Source organism: Camarhynchus parvulus, chromosome 5, assembly GCF_901933205.1.
Source record: "Camarhynchus parvulus chromosome 5, STF_HiC, whole genome shotgun sequence".
NCBI classification, from domain to species: Eukaryota; Metazoa; Chordata; class Aves; order Passeriformes; family Thraupidae; genus Camarhynchus; species Camarhynchus parvulus.
The window spans coordinates 60,763,913-60,780,091 of NC_044575.1; positions in this window are offsets into that span (position 1 = coordinate 60,763,913).

A 16,179-nucleotide genomic window follows, 5' to 3' on the forward strand; every position below is an offset into this window, starting at 1 on the left:
CTCCTGGGAATCGATTTTTGCAGGATCTCAGGCCTTTCATTTTAATAAATCTTGGGATGTGTGTCCCATTTCCAAGGGGCTTGAAGGGCAGTTGGGATCACAAGAACAATTTGGAGGTGGGGTGGTTTTTATCGGGAATGAGGCATTGGATATGGGATTTTTTTTTTCCTGCTTCCTGGGGAATGTGAGTTTGTAGGGGATGTTTCCTGAGAGGGGAGGATTTTTAGTGGTCACCAAAAATCCAGCCAGGAAAAATGCTTGGAGAAGGGGTTTGTGGTTCAGGATTTGTCCCTGGATCTCTGGAAGTGTCCCAGGCCGGGTTGGACAGGGCTTGGGACAGTGGGAGGATGGGATGGGATGGGATGGGATGGGATGGGATGGGATGGGATGGGATGGGATGGGATGGGATGGGATGGGATGGGATGGGATGGGATGGGATGGGATGGGATGGGATTTAAGGTCCCTTCCAACCCAAACCACCCCACAGTTCTATGAACTGAAGCTCAGGGAAGCACTAGGGACACTTCATTTAGGGTTGTGCCCCATTAACACCACCGAGGTGCTCAAAGAGTCACGGAATTCCTGGAGACACCAGGATTTTCCATCAAACCTCAGGAAAAATTCCCCCAGGAGCAATGTTTCCAAAGGGAAGAGACCACACAGTGTCCGTCCCAACTCAAACCAGTCTGGAATTCTGTAGAATGCCCTGAAAATGCCAAAAGCTCCAATCCCGAATTAAGGGACATGAAGGAACAGTGGCCATGGAAAGGTGAGAATCCTTTGGAATTTTATTATCATTTTTTCCCCCTATTTTTGCTGCCGACCTCCTGGAATCAGCGCCCAGCATCCATCAGGAGCTGAGGATCAGGCACTGCTAATTACACTGCTAATGAGGTGCTAATCAGGCACCCTAATGACTCCACACCACCCCATGCTCCAGAATCCTGGCAGGGCTCCTGCTCCAGAGATTTTCTGCCTTTGGCATCTGCACGGATAGGGGGGAAGGGGCGTGGGAAGGGTTCAAAGGGATTTTGCATGGGCAGGGACAAAGTCAGGGCTGCAGAAGAGGAACTGAGAGGGGTCTGGGAAATCTGGGAGGGTCTGGAACAGGTGTGGGAATGATTGTCCATGTTTCCCACGATCCATAAGGAATCCTTCAGCTGTAGGATAACTTTTGTTCCCAAGTTTGCCTCAATGGACAGCACAAACCACAGTCCTCTGCACTGCCTGGCTGCTTTTCCTGACTTATTTCCCAGAAAATCCCACAGGCAGACACCTTCCTGTATAAAATATGGAATGGACTGGAATAGAATAGAATCATGGAATGGTTTGGGTTGGAATGACCTTGAATCCCATCCAGTTCCATGGGCGGGGACACCTCCCACTGTCCCAGGGTGCCCCAATGTCCAGCCTGGCCTTGGGCACTGCCAGGGATCCAGGGGCAGCCACAGCTGCTCTGGCAATTCCAGCCCACCCAGGAATTCCCAATTCCCAATCTCCCATCCATCTCTGCCCCCTGGCACTGGCAGCCATTCCCTGGCTCCTGTCCCTCCATCCCTTGTCCCCAGTCCCTCTCCAGCTCTCCTGGAGCCCCTTCAGGCTCTACTGAGGTCATCCCAAAGCTTCTCCTTTCCAGTCTGAACATTCCCAGCTCTTCCAGCTCTCCCACAGCAGAGCTGCTCCATCCCTCAGATCATCCCAGTGCCTCTGGACTTGTTCCAAGTAGGAATTTTCAGCTCTGGGATGCAGCCATGTCACCACTCAAACCCTTCCAAGGTTAACACCTGCAGGAACAAGAGCTCCTTGAGCATCCAAAGCCCTTTTTTCTGGGAATGCTGCTTCCACAAGCAGTCCCTGGCAGCTTTCCCACGCGGCTTTGGGACAACTGGAGTCCTGCAGCCCACAGAAACAACCCCACTTCGGAGAAGAAGGGTAAAAATCCCAGAATCCTCCTATTCCCCTGTATTTTCTGGAAGATTTTATCACCCAGAGTGGAAGATCCTGCTGGGAGCTGCTGCCTCCCCCCGGCAGCCCCGTGTCCCACCGAGCTCTGCCGTCCTTCTCACAGCACTGCTGCTCCCAAATTTGCATCCTGAGCTCCCCTCAGGCAGCCTCATTATTCCCAACATTGAGCAAACTCCCCAGGATCCATGTTTCCCACACGATGCTGTCCCAGATGTTCCCCAGACTGAATCCAATGGGAAATGCCAGCCCTGCTCTTTCCATCAGGTGTCCTGATAAATAAATCTTTTTAATTAAAGCTGGCTCTTGATTTCTTTTTCAATCAAATCAGAGGCTTTCTTATCTCTGGAGTGGTCAATCCCCCAGCTTTAGCTCCATATCAGTATTCCTGTGTGTTCCAAGCCAGCGGGGAATGGGATCAGCAGGGAGAAAACTCTTGCTGGGTGAGCAGCAGGACCCATGATTCCAATTAGGAACAGCTTTAGAGGCTGCTTAAGCACCAGCCGGGCTCTGTCTGTGCCTGCAATCATCACCCATTAGCAAAGAAGATGATTTAGGAGCAAGTTTGCGAATATTTTCTCCATTGTATCAAAAAAAAAAAAAAAGGATTTGGGTTTGTGTTGCTCTCCATTTTCTGAGGAGAAAGAAGGCTCAGGGCATTATTGTCCCTTTGGACAGGACATTGTTGACCCCTTGGAAAGGACATTATTGACCCTTGGAAAGGACATTTTTACCCCCTCCGAGGGGACGTTATTGACCCTTGGAGGGGACATTTTTAACCCCTGGAAGGGATGTTATCCACCCCTTGAAAGGGACATTTTTAACCCTTTGGAAGAGACATTTTAAACCCCTTGGAAGGGGCACAATTGACCCTTGGAAGGGACATTTTTATCCACTTGGAAGGGACATTATTGACCTTTGGAGGGGACATTTTAATCCCTGGAAGGGACATTATTAACCCTTGGAGGGGACATTATTGACTCCTTGGAAGGGTTATTCTAAAACCTAGAAAGTGACATTATCAGTCCTTGGAAGGGACATTATCAACCCCTTGGAAGGGTCTCTCCAAGGCTGACAAAATGAGGGGAAGGTGGATAAGAACATCAGCGACAATCCCCAAGGGAATGGGAAGAGCAGCCTGGCAGGAATGTTGGGATCCTGGGATCACTCCAGGCTGGGATGAGCAGCTGGAGCAGCCCTGGGAAAGGATTTGGGGGCGCTGTGGGTGAGAGCTGGACCTGCCCCAGAGCCCCCTGAGCCTGGGCTGAGCCCAGCGTGGGCAGGAAGGGGTTGGGATTGTGCTCCTGTGCCCCCTCAGGTGAGATCCCAGCTGGAATCCTGGCTGCAGCAGGAAGGGGTTGGGATTGGGCTCCCCTCAGGTGAGATCCCAGCTGGAATCCTGGCTCCAGCCCTGGGCCCAGCACAGGGAGCACCAGAGGAGGCACCAGGATGATCCATGGGATGGAGCAGCTCTGCTGGAGAGCTGGGAATGTTCCCCTGGAGAGGAGAAGCTTTGGGGTCACCCAGGTGTGGCCTTGAAGGGCCTGAAGGAGCTGCAGGAAAGATGGAGAGACAATTCCCAATGGATGGAGGGGTGGAGGGACAGAACACAGGGAATGTGTGGGAGCAGGGATGGATGGGATATTGGGAATAGGGAATTCCTGGCTGTGAGGGTGGGTAGGCCCTGGCACAGGTGCCCAGAGCAGCTGGGACTGCCCCTGGATCCCTGGCAGTGCCCAAGGCCAGGTTGGATGGGGTTGGAGCAGCCGGGGACAGTGGGAGGTGTCCCTGCCATGGCAGGGGATGGAACTTTAGGGTCCCTTCCATCCAAACCATTCCATGATCCTAAGATGTTTAAGGTGGATGGTGCAGCTGTCACATCCCAAATCCATCCCAAATCCTGCTGTGATTCTGTTGAAATCCATCCCATTCCATGATCCTCCTTGACCTGGGATTTGTCCTCTCCGTGTCCTCCCACCCACCCTTCGTGGACAGGACAGGAGATCACAGCCTTGCTTGCCCTACACGTCTCTAACATGTGCAATCTGTGATTAGGATCCAATCTCCTGGCCCCAGGGAATTGCTTGCAGGTGCCAGGAAGGAATTCCCCTCCAGACACAGCTGCCTCAACCCCTCCTGCCTGGATTTGCCTGGGAAAAGCTGAAGCAGCAGGAATTTCCCTGTGGATGGGCTGTCCTTGCTGCAGCTCCTCTGGGATGCCTGCCAGGCTCTCTTGTTCCCATTTTCCGGGTGCTTTGGCAGATTTGCAGGTCAGGCAGGAATTTTGGCCAGGTGGAACTAATCGGGATTGTCTGGGCCAGCCTGGCACAGGGCAGCTCCTCAATTCCTGCCCGGGCAGCCACGACCTCTTGGTCTCCCGTGGCACGGAACAGCTTCTCCTGCAAAGAATGAAAGATTTCCGTGTCCTTCCAGCCAGGAGATCGGGATTTCCAATGGGGTTTAATGGGCTGTGACATTCCTGCTCTGATCCAGGTGATGGGAGAGTTTAATCTGCGCTTCAAAGTGGGAATTGCTCCTCTGCCTCCCAGCAGAAGTTTATTTTTCACGTGAGCAACCAGGCAGGAATTTTTATTTGTGGCAGATGAAGGCAGGGATGTTGTCAGGGAACGTGTGATGCATTCCCCATGGGAATCTGGCTTTTAGAAACCTCTGACATGAGGCCCTGCCTGGAGAAGAGTTTTCTGAGTGGGTTTTTTAAACAGGAAAAGAGGCAATGGCCTCAATCTGTGCCAGGGGAGCTCCAGGTTGGTCACCAGGAGGAATTTCTTCACAAGCTCTAAAGTTCTTGATGGACAGAAAGCTACTTTAGGCAACATATTGTATCTTGATTTTAAAAAAAATATTCTTTACTATGCTCTCATCCCACAAGGTGAAGAACTCAAACATTGTGTTTACTGCTGACGCTGTATAAATAATTAGCAGCACATGACTGAAGTGAAATCTTTCAAGTAGCTGTAACTAATTCAGTAGATGACATTGACCAAAAAAATATTTCTGATCAAAATAATTGTAGTCTAACTTTATTTCTTGAGAAACAATTCCAAATGCAAAGCAAAAGTTTTTTATTTCTACTATTTTCAAAAGTATTTGGTGGATGATATTTCAGTTCATGCCAGGCATTTTTCCTGACCTGATTTTTCCCCATAGATGGGATTTTTCCCCATGGGTGGCCCAAACCTGGGGACCCAGTGGGGTCACCCTGTGCCCAGAGAGACCCAAATCCCCCATGAAGGAGCCCTCCAGCTCATGTCTGTATGTGGAGCTCTGCCTCCATCATTCCATGCCTGAGTTTCCTGAGAAATCTGTCTGTTGGGAGCTCCATCTAGCTTTTCCTCACCACTTCTGATCAGATTGAGAAGGACGAGGTGGAAAACCTCGTGTCCAACCTGCTCTTGTGGGTGAGATGGATCTTTTTGGGAGAAGAGGTGAAGTGAGGGGTCCTGGTGCCAGGAGGTGAAATCATGGCAGGAGAATTCGTGGGATGGTTGAGTTTGGAAGGGATCCCAGTGGATGACCTGGTCCCAGCTCCCTGCTCCAGCAGGGCCATCCCAGAGCACACAGCACAGGACATTCCCTGCTTTTCTCCAATGTGTCTTTTCCAATGATGCCTTGGGATGACTCTGGATTCTGCTGGAATATATATTTTTTTAGGACAAGTTATTTTCAGGTTATTCCAGCACAGGAAGGACCTGGAGCTGTTGGAGAGAGTCCAGAGGAGGCGCCAGGATGATCCAAGGGATGGAGGAAAGGCTGGGAGAGCTGGGAATGTTCCCCTGGAGAAGAGGAGAATCCAGGGAGAGCTCAGAGCCCCTGGCAGGGCCTGAAGGGGCTCCAGGAGAGCTGGAGAGGGACTGGGGACAAGGGATGGAGGGACAGGAGCCAGGGAATGGCTCCCAGTGCCAGAGGGCAGGGATGGGTGGGAGATTGGGAATTGGGAATTCCTGGCTGGGCTGGGATTGCCAGAGCAGCTGTGGCTGCCCCTGGATCCCTGGCAGTGCCCAAGGCCAGGTTGGACACTGGGGCACCCTGGGACAGTGGGAGGTGTCCCTGCCTGGTCTTTTCCAGCTTTAATGATTCCATGATTTCAAAACTGAATTATTGCATTGGAAGAGTATGGAAAAGTGTATTGGGTAGAGCTTGCACAGGTCAGTTATTAGAATTATTAGAATTCTACATCTACTAATTATAATATTATTCTAACTATTACAATATTATTCTATTACTTTAGATATTAGAGTTCTTTACAATTATTACTAACATTAATATCAGTGTTATTGATATTTATTCGTTAAATTAGTTAAATTTACATTAATTATAATTAATTAAATTATAAAATTATATAATTAAACAATTATTTATTATTTATTTAATTTTTATTATTAAATAATAAAAATTATATCATTACATAATTAAATAATTAAATCACTACTAAGAGTATGCAATGACCCTGCAGTCTGGAAGAGAGACAATTTGTTGGCTCTACGGGATGGTCACAGCTTGGGAATCTGAACTTTCTGAGAGCTCTTTGTGTATTCCCAGAAAAACCCAACTTAAAATCCTGGGAAATTTCCACCACAACCCCAGTCCAGGCAGTGATGCTGATCCAACGTCCCAGCCAGGGTTTGACATTCCAGGTTTGTCCCTGGGAATTGGTGACAGATTCCTCGCTGCCTACGCAGCTCTGAGGGGTTTCAGAGGATGGTTACGGGCTGGGAAATTGGGAATTCTGTCATGGACATGGGTGCTGCTCCTCAGATGGTATCCATGAGTCCTGGATTTGGGAATATTCCCTGCTCAGTGCTCCTCACAAAGTTCTCTTCACTAAAAGGTGGGACCACAAGCAGGGACCCCCAAACTGCTCCAGTTTGGATCTTCCCAAATGGAGGAGAGCCCAAGAATCCCTGGAACTGCAGGAAGGCCATGAATCCTTTCCATCAGCTCTGGGACAGGCACATCTCCCAGAGCCCAGCAGAGCCAGAGAGGGAATTTTAGGGGCTGGAAAGAGGAAATTCATCCCTCCCTCCTCGGGAGTGTCCAGAGCTTCCCATCCCTCACCCAGCAAATCCAGCAAACAGATCAGGCAGTGAAGGTTCCTATTCCAAAGGTTTTATTGGATTGTGTGCTCGAGGTATTTCAGCACTCCCCTTGCCTGTGCTGATTCCCAAAGGAAAATCCCTGAAAGGGAAAGATTTTCCAGCCAACTTTCAGTGGGACTAAGCAAAATGTTTTAATGACAAATTCCTTCTTTTATTTCTGCTGAGGAGGCTGGGGCTGCAGACAGGCCCATGGATCAGCAGGAATTGCAGGGCTCATCAATAAACCAGGACTGAATGGGATTTTTATTAAAAAATAGATTTTTCCCCTTTTTTTTACTTGCTGGAGATTTAATTTTTAAATCGAAAAGAAAGGGATAAAAGCGTCGCTTAATGCAGCCCTGTGAGGACTTCAGCAGAGGGATTTAAAAGGAGAAACAAGACAAAATGTGATTTTTTTTCCTTTGTATATTTGTGAAATTCCTCGAGTTTTTTAGGCTTCCTAAGGCCAGGATGGTGTGATCAGAATTCCTGGCTTTTCCTTATCACTCCAGATTAGACCTGGAGCAAATAAATAGAAAATGATGGATAATTCCTAATTCCTGCTGTTTCCTGGTGCTGCCTGGAGCAACACAAATTTCTCCACTCCACAGCATCCCATAAATTGTCCCATAAATAAAGGACCAAGTCTTCCCCCAGAATGACACAATTCCCAGTATTTCTGCCTTCCTGTGGAAATCAAATCCCCCCCTCAGCATAAAAACATCCAAGGGATGATTTTGTCACAGCCCAGGACAAGCTCTGAGTCCGAAGCTTCTCAGAAAAGGAAATTAAAAATCAAAGGAAAAGAATTTAAGGGATAATGAGGAAGTTAAAGGCAGGTGCCTGTTCTTGGGAGAACAATCCCCACCTAGTTCCAACTTCCTGTCAGGAATTGTAGGGAGCAAGACTGAATTTCTTTCTCTGCCATTGGAAATGATGGGGAAGACAAAAAATCATCTCAGATTATGATTTTCCATGATTTTGGATCCTAAATTCCAAGATGTTTGTGTAAGAAAGTTGGAGGAATATATTCCAGGGGAAACTACAGAAACAATATTGGCAAAATTTGGCTTTTCAGGGGTTTATTTCAAGCTTGGAAAAATGGTTTCTAGTGGGACTTTGCCCGGTGGCACAAAGAAAACAGAACCATGCAATGGCCAAGTCAATCCTAACAAAAATCCCTTTCCAGGGTCCAGGATGTCAGGCCAGATCTCCTACAGAATCCATTAGGGGTTGTTTAATGTAAATGGAGATTATGACATCTCTGTGATGTCATCACAACTCAAAATTGAGTCTGTGGAGGTTTAGTGAGAAAAAACAGATGGAAAAAAATCAGGAAGTTGAAATGAGATTAAAAATATCCTGGTGGATTCTGTCCTGGGAAAAGTAGAGTGACTTCTGTCCTAAATTAGGGAGAAAAGGGTCAAGATTCCCAAAGTTCCAGTTTAATTCGTCTCCAGGGGAGCTGGAGAGGGATTTGGGACGAGGGATGGAGGGACAGGAGCCAGGGAATGGCTCCCACTGCCAGAGGGCAGGGATGGATGGGAGATTGGGAATTGGGAATTCCTGGCTGGGAGGAGCTGTCCAAGTGAGAAGTCTCAGCCAGCCATGGAATATTTGCCTTGAAACAGCAAATATAAAATAAATCCAGAATTTCCAGACAAGCGCAAGGAGCAGGAACATCATTCCTGCTCTCTGTGACGTCCTGATGCCTTCCAGGACCTAAAAACGAGCTGGAAGTCACTCTACTTCCCACAGGACACAATCCACCAGGATATTTTTAATCTTATTTCCATTTCCTGATTTTTTTTCCATTTTTTTCCTTTTCTCTCCCACTGATGGGAGTTTCTCCACAGCAGCATTATCCAGCCTGGTTGCACAATTCCAGTTCTTTTCCGGGGTGGATGCTGCCTTGGAGCACCGTGGGATTTATTGGGGGCACTGTGAGGGAGCTGGGGAATGGGATGTGGGAATGAGGAGGCTGGAGCTGTGTGGGATTTCAGTGAAGGAATTTCAATGGAGGAATTAAAGAACTTCAGGGATTCTGGTGAGATCCCACCTGAAATTCTGCATCCAGCGCTGGGGCCCTGTTGTAAATGCAGGCAACCCCGATGAGGGGAGAGATGACGAATCTGACTCCATGTTCTCAGAAGGCTAATTTATTATTTTATTATACTATATTATATTAAAGAATGCTATATTAAAGAATACCCAAAGGATGCTTACTGAATGCTAAAAATAATAATGAAAACTCGTGACTCTTTCCAGAGTCCTGACACAGCTTGGCCCTGATTGGCCAAAGAGTGAAAACAACTCCCAGCAGAATCCAATGGAAAAATCACCTGTGGGCAAACAATCTCCAAACACATTCCACATGAGCACAACACAGGAGAAGCAAATGAGATAAGAATTGTTTTCCTTTTTCTCTGAGGCTTCTCAGTTCGGAGGAGGAGAAAATCCTGGGCGAAGGAATTTTTTCAGAGAATGTGAATGCCTCAGGGCCCAGCACAGGAAGGACCTGGAGCTGCTGGGGAGAGCCCAGAGGAGGCTCCAGGATGATCCAAGGGATGGAGCAGCTCTGCTGGAGAGCTGGGAATGTTCACCTGGAGAGGAGAAGCTTTGGGGCGACAGCGCCTGAAGGATCCCACGGGAAAGATGGAGAGAGACAATTTCCAAGGGCAAGAAGGCTAAAAACCAGGAACACTTAGGGATGTAAGAGGCTGGATGGATGCAGAATTCCAGGTGGGATCTGACGAGGGCAGGGCAGAGGGATGGAGCAGCTCTGCTGTGGGAGCTGGGATTGCTCACCTGGAGAGGAGAAGCTTTGGGGTGACCTCAGTGTGGCCTTCCAGGACCTGAAGGATCCTACAGGAAACATGGAAAGGGACAATTTCCAAGGGCAAGGCGGCCACACAACCAGGATATAAAGATAAAACTTTTGATTGAAGGAAGGAAAGCCGCAGTTAAGAAATCCGGATGTCTCAACTCTGTGTAAACATTTCCAACATCCCATTAAATGGAGCCATGCCAATTTTCCATGGGCACAAACACCTGGCTGAGGGTTTATGAAGGTCTGGTTAAAATATTTGTGGATTATTTTCCCTCCCTTTCTCACCTGAAAAGCCATTTCCAGGGAATGAAGAGCAATCCTGCATTCCGTGAGCACTCTGACTCCCAGTATTTATTGTCTCCCATTGTGTATTTTCCCACCTCAAACATTTACATGGACATTTAGCACAATTATTTATTCCAGAGAAAACGCTGCTCTATTTATCCAAACGTTATTATGTGCAGGGAAAAAAAAATCATTTTCCCAGCTGAAGCTGTGGTTTCATCCCAGAAAATTGGGCTTTTTATTTATTCCATTTTCCTTCTCAGCAGCTCCCAGGAATATAAAATGACAAAACAATTCTGAGTACAATGGAGCCACTCTTGGGCTGCTGGAATAACTCCTGGCAGTGGGAAGTTTATGGAAATCTCTGCTTTGGAGGTGGTTTCAGGAATGGCAGAACATCAAAAAAGAGCCAGAATTTTGCCTCCAATGTTGCCTGAAATCCCCTGGAAGTATCCGTGGAATTTCTCCCTGAAGAGCATGAAAATGCTAATTAAAATTCAATGGTTTGTTTATTACCTCCCCAAATGCAAATGAAGATCTCCAAAGACTTGGAAATAAATGTTATTGATCCTTGGGAGCTGCCAGGACTGTCCCTCAGCTCGTGGATGAATTGTATTCCCTCAGATCCCTGGGAGTGGCCCAACCTCCAGCCTTGCAGCCTGAGCATGGAATTTTTCCATAAAGCTAAAGCTGGGAATATTTCAGTTTTAAAAAATGTGGTTTAGTTTTGGTTTTTGGTTTTTTTTAATTTGCATTTATGGTATTGGTTTAGAAAGGAGGCAGGTCCTGGGAAAGCAGCTGGACTCAGCCTAAGCAGCACAGGGCAGGAGATGTTCTTCCCAAGAAAATCCTGGAATTTACAGACTGCCTGGTCTGGAATAAAGCACAGGCAAAGCTGTTGAAGAGAATCCACCAAAAATCTGTTTCAATAGACAGAAAGTTACATTTCAATAAACAGAAGTTCTTCAGTTATTTATTTTTCCTGTTTAACTGCATATCATGGAATTCCAGACTGGATTGGGTTGGAAAACCCTTAAAGTTCATCACATTCCACCCTTGACATGGTAGGGACTCCTTCAATTATCCCAGGCTGCTCCAAGCCCTGTCCAGGCTGGCCTTGGACACTTCCAGGGATGGGACAACACCTAGGAAGCCACAAAATGTTGGGAAAAGACTGAAGTGAGACTTTTGTAGCTGCAGGAAAAATCTCAGGAAGTCTGGAAGGGAAAAAATCCCAAAAATAAAGAAAACAGAGCTTTGAAAGTTGGGCACTTCTGATATAAATACTAGAGAAGTCTAAAATATTGAAATATTTATTTGAAAAACCTGATTTATGCTCTGCCTTAATTGAGTGGAGAATTCCCAATTCCTCATGGATCTCTGGGATATTTTCACCACATTGTGCCACACTGGAGATGTCACTAAACCCAAACTCAAGATTTCCCTCTCCATGTTTCAGAACTTAGCTGATGCCCCAGGCTTCCAAACCCAATATTTTTTGTTTTAATTAAAAAGTGTTCTGCCACTGGAAATCGCTTCCCTGGGCATTTCCATCTTGGAAACAGCAGGAGCATGGGAACAAGCTGAAGATTATTTTTATTTCAGAGTAATTCCCACTGCTGGGGAAAAGCGAGGAATTATTCCAGTGCTGCTGTGCTGGGACACACAGACCTTGGGAAAATGGGAAGAGGGGTCACTGGAATTAAACCACGAAGACACCCCAGTCCAACCCCAGTTTAATTCTGGGTACACTGGACTAAACTTTCTTGTTCAACCTCAGACCGAGTCTAAAATTAAATCAGAGAAAATGGAATGAGGGAAATCATGCAGGAATTATTCTGAACAGTTCCCTCTGAACAACCCAAAAAAGGAGTGGATGTGGCACTTCCCAATATGGATCAGAGGTGGGATTGGTCCAAGTTTGGATTTGATGATCCTGGAGGACTTTTCCAACCTTGATGATTCTCTGATCACTCTGCACCAAGCTGGAAAAGCACCTTTGGAGGCTTCTCCCTCCCTGCACATCTTTCTTTGGCTGTTTTTCCTTGGAAGAGGAGCTCTGGGGCTGTGCTGGTGATCCCACAACCAAAGCACGTGTGGAGCAGGTCCCTCTCCCTTCCCTCAGCACATTTATGGGAATGCATTCCTTCTTTATTTGGAAGTTCATCTTCCACAGGGATCCAGCACACAGGAGCCAATCCTGGGAATTCCCAGCCTGGGATCCTTCCAGCTCCAGGGATCACAGCTTTGGGGTGAGGGTGGGCAGCACCTCAATTCTCCTTTGGTGCTTTGGTGGCTTTTCCCGCCACCCAGCTCGTGTTTTACTTAAAAAGCTAATTTCAAAGCAATTTGCAATGTTTTTCAGGTGTTAAGGTGGAGAACAAACTAATTAGGGCTGGTGACAAATGACCTTGTGGATCCTTCTTCTCAATCCTGCCTTTCCTTTCACCTTTAAAGCTGGGAAGAGTTCCGTAATAATTGAGGTGCAGGCTGTGGTGATTCTGGCTTGGATTTTTTAATGGAAATGCAGGATTTAAGTATGAGATGGGGAAGGGAAAGTGATAAAAAATAAAATATTAAAATATTTAATTAGGAGATGGGGAAGGGAGATAACAAATAAAATATTTTTATTATATATACGGTGGAGGTGAGGAGATCCTGAGAAAAGCCTCAACAAGGCACAAATTCCCAAGGAATTCCCAAGGAATCCCAAGCGAGCTCTTGGCTCCAACCCTGGTTGGTGTCCATCTGTCTCCCTCACCCCAATCCCAGGTAGATCCCTGGAAAAGTCCCTTCAGCTGGAGCACCAGGAGCTGGAGGATGGGGATGAGTGGTTGAGTGGTCCTTAGGCAGAACTTGGATAAAACCGACCTGGAATTTAGGGAGTCTCCAGGCTGGATTCCAGGCTTGGAGTCAGTACAAGGAGCCACAGGGCTTTGGCTGGTCCAGAGGAGACAACCCAGAGCTTTTCTGCTCTAAAACTTCCCAAATTTCCTTAATTTCAGTTATTTATGCTTGGAATTTTCCCAAGGAACCTTAGCCAAGGAGTTGGCCCCATGTTCTGTTCACTCATCTCAAGTGTAGAACAAGGGGTTTTGGTGGAGCTGACTTCAGAAATTTGATATTTTTTGCACATAAATCGACCCCTACATTCTGCTCACTCATCTCAGGTTCAGAGTGAGGGGTTTTAGTGAAGCTGACTTCAGAAATTGATTTTTTTGTACATAAATCAGACCCCACGTTCTGGTCACTCAGATGCAGAGCGAGGGGTTTTGGTGAGGCTGACTTCAGAAATTGAAAATTTTTGTACATAAATGAAGTCCCAAATTCTGTTCACTCATCTCAAGTGCCAAGCAAAGGGTTTGGTGGAGCTGACTTCAAAAATCAACATTTTTTGAACATACATAAACCCTCATGTTCTGCTCGCTCATGTCAGGTTCAGAGCAAGGGGCTTTGATGGAGTCAACTTCAGAAATTCGGGGGTTTTTGTACGTAAATCAAACCCCACATTCTGCTCACTCATCTTAGGGTCAGAGCGAGAGTTTTTAGTAGAACTGACTTCAGAAATTGATTTTTTGGTACATAAATCAGACCCCACGTTCTGGTCACTCATCTCAGGTGCAGAGTGAGGGGTTTTGGTGGAATTGACCTTAGAAATTTGAATTTTTTTGTACATAAATGAAGTGCCACATTCTGCTCACTCATCTCAGGTGCCAAGCAAAGGGTTTGGTGGAGCTGACTTCAAAAATCAACATTTTTTGTAGATAAATCAACCCTCATGTACTGCTCACTCATTTCAGGTTCAGAGCGAGGGGTTTTGGTGGAGCTGACTTTAGAAATTGATAATTTTTTGCACATAAATCAACCCTCACATTCTGCTCACTCATCTCAGGTGCACAGAGGTTTGGTGGAGCTGACCTCATAAATTTGAAATTTTTTGTAGGTAAAGGAGGTGCCACATTCTGCTCACTCATCTCAGGTGCAGAGCAAGGAGTTTTGTTGGAGTTGACTTCAGAAACTGACATTTTTCTGTACATAAATCAGCCCCCATGAGGATGGGATCAGGATTCCAGGCAGGCAGGATTTCCTCTCCAGCTGCCCCCAGCAGGGCTGGGATCTGGCAGAGAAAATGGGCTCTGCTGCAGGGAAAAAAGGGAAAAATGTGCCTGGGAATTTGGTGGGAATTTGGTGGGAATTTGGTTGGAATTCAGGAATTGTGCAGAGCAGAAATGGGGCAGAGCCCAAGACTGGGCTGAAAAATAAAAATAAAAATCTTCCATTTCAGTTCTCAATTACCTGAAAGTAACTATCTCAATAAGCTCATCTTTGATATTTGGAGAAGGGTGAAATTCCCAGAGATAATTTCAGTGCTGGAGAAACAATTTTTCATTCAGCTGGAATGAAATGCCTGGGAAAAAAAACCCCAAAAAACCATAACCTCAAAAAGCTGATCCTTTGTAGCTGTCACAAGCAGGGAATCAGGAGGCAGCTGAATTTTAGGAGTGGATCAAAAGTCCTGCCTGGTCTCAGGGTCAGCCTAATTTTAATATTTCTTTTTTTTTGTTGTTCCCTCTGCATTTTTTTCCCAAGTATTTTCAAAGGAAGACGGCTGCAGGGATGAAAAGGGAAATTTTCCTTGTGCTTTGGCGGCTTTTACCCCCACCCAGCTCATGCTTTACTTAACAAAGCTGATTTCAAAGCAATTTGCAATGGTTTTTTCAGGTGTGAAGACGGAGAACAAACTAATTAGGGCTGGTGACAAATGACCTTGTGGATCCTTCTTCTCAATCCTGCCTTTCCTTTCACCTTTAAAGCTGGGAAGAGTTCTGTAATAATTGAGGTGCAGGCTGTGGTGATTCTGGCTTGGATTTTTTAATGGAAATGCAGGATTTAATTACGAGATGGGGAAGGGAAACTGATAAAAAATAAAATATTAACATATTTAATTAAGAGATGGGGAAGGGAAAGAGATAAATAAAATATTTTTATAATACATAAAAAATAAAATAAATAAGATAAAATAATTTCTATTATTTTTCTGGGCTCTGTGGAGAGGGCAGTGGCTGAAATGGAAAGGTCCATAAAGCAGAGATGTGGCCATGGATGGGATCCATAAAAACACTCCAAGTTCAGAAATTCCTTTGGATATTCCTTCCCCTCTAAATGTTAATTTCCCTGCTCTCCAAGACCATAAATTAAAAATAGTACAAAATTAATCCTAGAAGGACACACATCTACTAAAAATATTACTCCAAAATTATGATTTTTCCCTAGCAAAAATTGCTCTTCTGCACCCTTGGCCTGTCTGGGATTTTTCCCTTTTCCAGGTTTTTGAAGGGAAGTCACCATCCCACACTTTGGTTTTCCCAAAAAAGAGATTTACAGGTTCTTCCCTTGAATTCACACCCCATCCCAGGAAAACACTGACAGCAAACCACAGATCCTGAGGGACAGGGGACCTTGCAGGGTGTTGTTGGTATTTCCTTGGCTTCATTCATCTGGAAAAAAAGATGGACATAATGGGATATTTCCCTTTAAAACTGTTTCATGGCACTTGGATCAAGTGTGGTGTCACTTCTGAGCTCTTTGCTGCCATCAGAAGAATTTTTTGTATTCCCAAGGGAATTCTCCACTGGGAGCTGGTTCAGCTTCTTGGAATAAAGATTTTAGTCCAGGATATATTTAGGAAGGAATTGCGGGCTGGGAGGGTGGGGAAGCCCTGGCACAGGTTGGGTTTCAGTCCAGTTTTTCCATTGTTGATCCCGGGATGTGATTTAGGACAAAAAGTTCCTCTCTGCAAGCAGGAATTGTCTCCCCAGCAGTTGTCCTGTGTTATTTAGTGGCTGCCATTCCCGAATTTTGGGAATGAATTGTTGGATTTTTCCATCCAGAAGAGAGGGATATATCTGAGCTCTGCCTTTGTCTGTGCTGAGGGATTACAGGATATTTGCAGGAGGAATTGTTTCAAGGAAAAGAATGGAAGTGGCTGCCCAGGGAGGGTTGCAG